Source organism: Triticum dicoccoides, chromosome 4B (genome assembly GCF_002162155.2).
Source record: "Triticum dicoccoides isolate Atlit2015 ecotype Zavitan chromosome 4B, WEW_v2.0, whole genome shotgun sequence".
Taxonomy (NCBI): domain Eukaryota; kingdom Viridiplantae; phylum Streptophyta; class Magnoliopsida; order Poales; family Poaceae; genus Triticum; species Triticum dicoccoides.
In genome coordinates this window covers 190,921,904-190,928,498 of record NC_041387.1, presented here as the reverse complement: position 1 = coordinate 190,928,498, position 6,595 = coordinate 190,921,904, and the positions used below count along the sequence as shown (strand labels likewise).

The window sequence follows — 6,595 nt, the reverse complement described above, 5'->3', positions numbered from 1 at the left end:
GAGGTACAGCATGAAAAAAAGTAATTGTGCTTCACACAGGAAAACAGGCCTGCAGAAATTGGTAGCAGTAAAATGTTACCTGCTTGAGATTGTAGCCTCTTATAAATTAGTATTGGATAGTAAGAACAAACTGGAACTGCACCAAGCAATTGATTTTGGCTCAATGAAGAAGATGCTCAGCAGACATTTCGAGCAGAGAGCCTGCAAATTTGGAGAAGAGACAATTGAACAATCATCGAGTGAATAACAGATCCACTAACCCTTTGAATCTGTGTGACAATGAAGAGAAAAGTTTGCCTATTCTGCATAACAATTCTAGAACAAAATGCAGTAAACTCAGCAGAAAGTAAAATGCTGCACTTTGTATGTGAAATGAAATTGCCAGATGATGACATACCCGAGGGAGGCGCTTAAATATTTGTTTCATGTCCTCCTCAAAATTTTGCTCAAGTTTGCGATCAGCTTCATGAATTATAAGCCCCTGCGACACAGGGTGAATCTTACTGCAACAATTGTAGCGAAGTTATCATCAGCCAATACCATGTCTGAATCGCTCTGAAATAGAAAGGTAAACATAAGTCTATCAAATTTTGCTTCCTTCTTGTTCCATGTTTCTGAATTTCTAAAAGTACTGCGTCAAAAAGTTTCTGAATTATGCAAGTGTGTGCTGAATTTTTAAAGTTTATGAATTTCTAGAATTATGCAATAGTCTGCTGGAGTACTGCTTGTTCATGTCAATTGATGGCCACTGTTGTTAATGATCGTACAAAGTCTTTCACTTCTATGGAGTCTAAATATTGCCATGCTTGCACGAATCACAAATTCTGCAGAAGGTTGATGGTCATCACTGTTATTGATCATACAGTGTCTTTTTCTTCTGAATTACTTCTGCTCACATTTTGTTAAAGAATGACAAAAATGCACAGGTCAAGATAAACAGATTCTGTTGACAATATTGAACCCAAATTTGAACCTGGGTCCTTCAAATAAGTGATGATGCAAACTTCCAGAGTTGAGACGGAAAATTGAACAGAAGCTAGAATTCATGAATAAAAAATAGTCCAAACATGCAGATTACGAGCAGATTCTAGAAATGGCATGCATTACCTTTCCAACATTGGAGGCAACGTCACGGAGGCAAGGGGAGGAGGAGGGCAGCCAGACGCGGGGGAGAATGAAGAGGCAAGAGGCGGCAATCGGGACGCTAGCCGGGATGACAGAAAGGTGCGGCGCTTGTGTGTGAAGCGGCGGCAGGCACACAAGCTAGGTCGGCCAGGAGAATGACATCTAGAGAGATCTCGAAGGAAAAGAGGTCGGCGGGAGGAAAGCGAGCGGTGTCGGGCACGGCGCAGCACCACACCCTAGCGGCAGCGAGCCACCCCGTCGAACAGCGACGGTGGCCCTCCACCAGCAGCGCGAGTGCTGAAGCCCAAGCCACTCCGTCGTCACCTCTGCTCGTACCTGATGCAAACACCTCCGCATCCATGGCCGACTGTCTCCTGTCGTCCTCTCCTCCGGCCGGGACGCTCTCCTGTTCGCTCTCCTTGCGCCGGCAAGAACCGCAGCCCTGCTCCATCTACCCCTCGAGCGGATCCACGGCCGGTCGCGTGATGGTGCCGGTTTCCAGAGGCAGGCCAGGTGGCGGCGATGAAGATCATGTGGGAGGTGCGGGCGGGGCAAGTGCACGCAAGCGGAAGAGAAGGATGGTGGTGCGGAAAGTGCTGCCGGGCTGGTGGGGGTGAGGGTGGGGGACGAAACTACCTGGTGGTTTGCGAGAGGAACGGGAGATCATGGGTGGGCGTACGGTGGGGAGGGGATCGGTGTTCTGCCAGGCGAGGCCTTTTTTTTAAGGCTAAACGTGGTTATAATTAATGGCAGTGGTGGGTAATTAAAATGTCAAACATGTTTGATGGTACGACACAATTTGGACCATCAGATTAACATCTTTTGATGGTTGAGATGATTTGGTTCTCGCCCTTTTGTGTTTTTACAGGGTAGGATTATAATCAATGGCAGTGGTGGCAATTAAAGTGTCAAACGCGTTTGATGCTAGGAGACGATTTGGACCATCAGATCAACATGTTTTGATGGTTGAGATGATTTGGTTCTCCGTCCTTTCGTGTTTTTACAGGGGTAAGATAGGATAGGAGAAGATTGAAGGCCTTCAAAAATATCAACACCCACAACAATATATTTGATGCAAATTTGTCGAAAAGGTTCATTTTCTTATCAGGTTTGCTAAGTCGCATCTAGATGTGATATAGTTACCTCACATCTAACTTCTTAACCACGTGATCTAACGCTTTAAGATTTGTATTTTTCTTGTTTTGGAGTCGTTGTTCCCGCATGGTACGAGTGTATGGGCCTCTTTTTTTATCCGTTGCCTTTCTCTTATCTATCAGGCCATATTTTTCTAATTCTGCGCTGGTCGCGTTTTTCTCACGTCCATGTGTACGCCTTGGGGGATTTCTTGTCTACATGCCAGGCATGACATATGCTTAGCAATTAGCATGCCTCATTTTCTCTTTGTTTTTTGTCTTTTATTTTGATCGATATAATGATACAATCAATTATTTTTATCTATTTTAAAATAAAAAGTTAAAAAAATGTTTTTTGTTGAACGGAAGGTTGAAACAAACTCTTTTTAACACGGGTTGAAACAAACATGTCATTATCTTGGATTTTTCTAGTATCTATCAAGAATTAATCATTTGGTCTTTTTTTTCCCTCATTCCATCTATTATTTGTTTCAGTTGCAAACCCATCTCATACATGCAACTGGGCACAACTCTCTTTTCTCCGAGTTATAAGTCTAACCCTAATACGTTGCTGGTTCCGACCAATTTTTTTGTTCCAGTTACAAATCTATACTCAACATGCAACTGGGGCTGAGCCCTTTTTTCTCCTAGATGCTTGCCCACCCACACATGTGGCCCTTTGTTTCCCCTATTGCAAGTTCATGACTCGACATGCAACTTGGTGGTCGCGACAGACCTTTTTGTCTCAGTCGTAAATCAATCCCCGACATGTAATTGGGTCCGGTTTGTTTTCATTTTGTCCTAGTTGCAAGTCCATCATTGATATGCAACCAGACGCGACCCATTTTTTGAGTTGCAAGTCCACAGTAGACACGCAACTGCGGACCTCCTTTTTCTACAAATTGCAAGCACAACCCAGACATGCAACTAGACCCGTCTTTTTTTGTCACAGTTGCACGTCAACCCTAGACACGCAACTAGGCCCGAGCCATTTCTACCAGCTGCAAGTCCACCCTCGACGCGCAATTGGGTCCATGACTGACTGATTCGCCTGTCTTTTTTTGTCCCAGCTGCAAGTCCATTCTCGATATGCAACTTGACATTACCCATTATTTGTATCAGTTATGAGTCTACTCTCGACACAGAACCGGGGTCCAACCCCTTTTTTGTCTGAGTTACAAGTCCATCCTGGCATGTGCTTATTGGTTTTTATTTCTATTTTTTTCATTTTTATATTTTTTGGTTAGCTTTTTTCTTTCTTCTTCTTGTGTTTTCTTTTCTTTTCAAATTCGTGAATAATATTTTTGTGAATAGTTCTATAAATTTTGAAATATTTTTAATTTTTTTGTGAAAACCTTCCAAATTCGTGAATGTTTTTATATGAAATTTCTAAATCACATGTAAATGATTTTTTGAGGATGTCTCATCTAAGTTCATCACCGCTCGATTTAGTTTGTATAATTTTCGTGCAAGCGCTCCATCCCATGCATCGTTGGTAGATGTTTTGTTTGTCTGACATCCTTTTGTTGGCATGTTTAGCTTCACTTTTGTCGAGCCATTACTGCGGCACGCTAGCAACCCGTTCCTACTTATGAGCTGCGTTGGGAATTTTTCGAAGAGGAGAGGATGATGCAATACACTAGAGATAAGTATTTCCCTCAGTTAAGAACCAAGGTTATCAATCCAGTAGGAGAACCAGGCAACACCTCGTTAGCAGTACCTACACACAAAATAACAAATAATTGCACCCAACGCGAACAAGGGGTTGTCAATTCCTCGGCGGTTAATTGCAAGGATCAAATATCATAGTGATAGATATATAAATAAAACACAAAATAAAATACAGTAAAGAAAATTGCAGTAAGGTATTTTTAGATTTTAATATATGATAAAAATAAGACCCGGGGGACATAGTTTTCACTAGAGGCTGAAAATAGCATACGGTGAGTAAACAAATTATTGTTGGGCATTTCATAGAAAAGCGAATAATCATGACAATATCCAATGCAATGATCATGTATATAGGCATCACGTCTGAGACAAGTAGACCGACTCCTGTCTGCATCTACTACTATTACTCCACACATTGATCGCTATCCAGCATGCATCTAGAGTATTAACTTCATAAAGAATGGAGTAACGCCTTAAGCAAGATGACATGATGTAGACAAAGTAAACTCATGCATGAATAAACCCCATCGTTTTATCCTTAATGGCAACAATACAAATACGTGTCTTGTCCCCTTATGTCACTGGGATATAGATCATCGCAAGATTGAACCCATCACAAACCACCTCTCACACTACAAGAAAAATCAATCTAGTTGGACAAACCAAATCAATAGATCGGAGAGAAATACAAAGATATAATAATCATGCATAAAAGAGTTCAGAGAAGACTCAAATAATAATCATGGATAATCTGATCATAAACTCATAATTCATCGGATCCCAACAAACACACCGCAAAAAGTGATTACATCGAATAGATCTCCAAGAACATCGAGGAGAACATTGTATTGAAGATCAAAGAGAGAGAAGAAGCCATCTGGCTACTAGCTATGGACCCATAGGCCTGTGATAAACTACTCACACATCATCGGAAGGGCATCAAGGTTGATGTAGAGCGCCTCCATGGTCGATTCCCCCTCCGGTAGAGTGCCATGGAAGGCCTCTAGATGGGATCTTGCGAGAACAGAAAATTGCCGTGGCGGAAAAATTATTTCGGGTGGCTCTCTGATGTCAGTGGAACATTTGAGAATTTATAGAGGCGGAATTAGGTCAAGAGGTGCCATGAGGGGCCCACAAGCCTAGGGGCACGCGTCCCGAGCTTGTTGCTCCCTCGTGGCTCGTTGTGTCTTCTCCCGAACCTTCTAGTGTCTCTTCTGGAACAAAAAAATTTAATTCAAAGTTTTTTCTTCGTTTGGACTCTGTTTGATATTGATTTCCTGAAAAGTCAAAACAAGCAAAAATAGCAACTGGCACTGGGCACTAGGTTAATCCCCAAAAATAATCTATAATTTCATAATAAACATCCAAGATTGATACTATAATAGCATGGAACAATAAAAAAATTGTAGATACGTTGGAGACGTATCAAGCATCCCCAAGCTTAGTTCCCGCTCGTCCTCAAGTAGGTAAATGATAAAAACAGAATTTTTGATGTGGAAAGCTACCTATCATGTTCATCATGTAATTTCTCTTTTGCGGCATGAATAGTAAGATCTGAATGATTCAAAGCAATAGTCTATAATTTGACATAAAGAAATAACAAGGTAGCAACAATCAATCATGTCTTTCAAAATATCAATGCTAAAGAACATTATCCCTACAAAATCATAGCCTTGTCATGCTCCCTCTTCTTAACACAAAATATTATCATGCACAACGCCGATGATAAGGCGAGTAATTGGTTCATACTTTTTAACGCGCTTCAACTTTTTCAACTCTTACGCAATACATGAGCTCAAGCCATGGATATAGCACCATGGCTGGAATAGAGTATGGTGATGGAGATAATTTGGAGAAGACAAAAAGGAGAAGGTCTCACATTGACGAGGCTAACCAACGGGCTATGGAGATGCCCATCAATTGATGTCAATGCAAGGAGTAGGGATTGCCATGCAACAGATGCACTAATAGCTATAAGTATATGAAAGCTAAAAAAACTAAGTGGGTGTGCATCCAACTTGCTTCCTCATGAAGACCTCGGACATTTGAGGAAGCCCATCATGGGAATATACAAGCCAAATTCTATAATAAAAAATTATCACTAGTTATATGAAAATGAAAGCATAGGAGACTTTCTATATGAAAACATGGTGCTACTTTGAAGCACAAATGTGGAAAGGATAGTAACATTGCCCCGTCTCTCATTTTCTCTCATTTTCCTTTTTTCATTTCTCTTTTTTTTTCTTTTTTGTTCGGCTCTTTTTGGCCTATCTTTTTTCTTTTTTTTTCGCCCGGAGTCTCATCCCAACTTGTGGGGGAATAATAGTATTCATCATCCTTTCCTCACTTGGGATAATTCTCTAATAATGAATATGATTATCATCACGCTTATATTTACTTACAACTCAAGAATTACAACTCGATACTAGAACAAAATATGACTCTATGTGAATGCCTCTGGCGGTGTACCAGGATGTGCAATGATCTAGCGTAACATGTATAAAAAATGGTTAACAGTGGCTGAGCCACAAATACTATGTCAGCAATATGATTATGCAACATATGACAATGACGATGTGTGCCATAAAAATGGAACGGTGGAAGTTGCATGACAATATATCTCAGAATGACTATGAAAATGCCATAATAGGTAGGTGTGGTGGCTG

General features: G+C 41.0%; 1 long non-coding RNA gene across 2 annotated transcripts in view; it reads right to left on the bottom strand.

Moving 5' to 3' along the window:
- Positions 1 to 1,795, bottom strand: part of LOC119295735 — a 3,804-nt gene extending 2,009 nt beyond the window's left edge. The window contains exons 1-3 of one of the 2 annotated variants that reach the window (XR_005144193.1): positions 1,108 to 1,795; positions 398 to 555; positions 80 to 201 (exon numbers count right to left, since the gene is read on the bottom strand). This is a non-coding gene — a long non-coding RNA (uncharacterized LOC119295735). The remainder of the gene's footprint in view (positions 1 to 79; positions 202 to 397; positions 556 to 1,107) is intronic. The other variant, XR_005144194.1, reaches the window with a different exon arrangement.
- Positions 1,796 to 6,595: the final 4,800 nt, after the last annotated feature.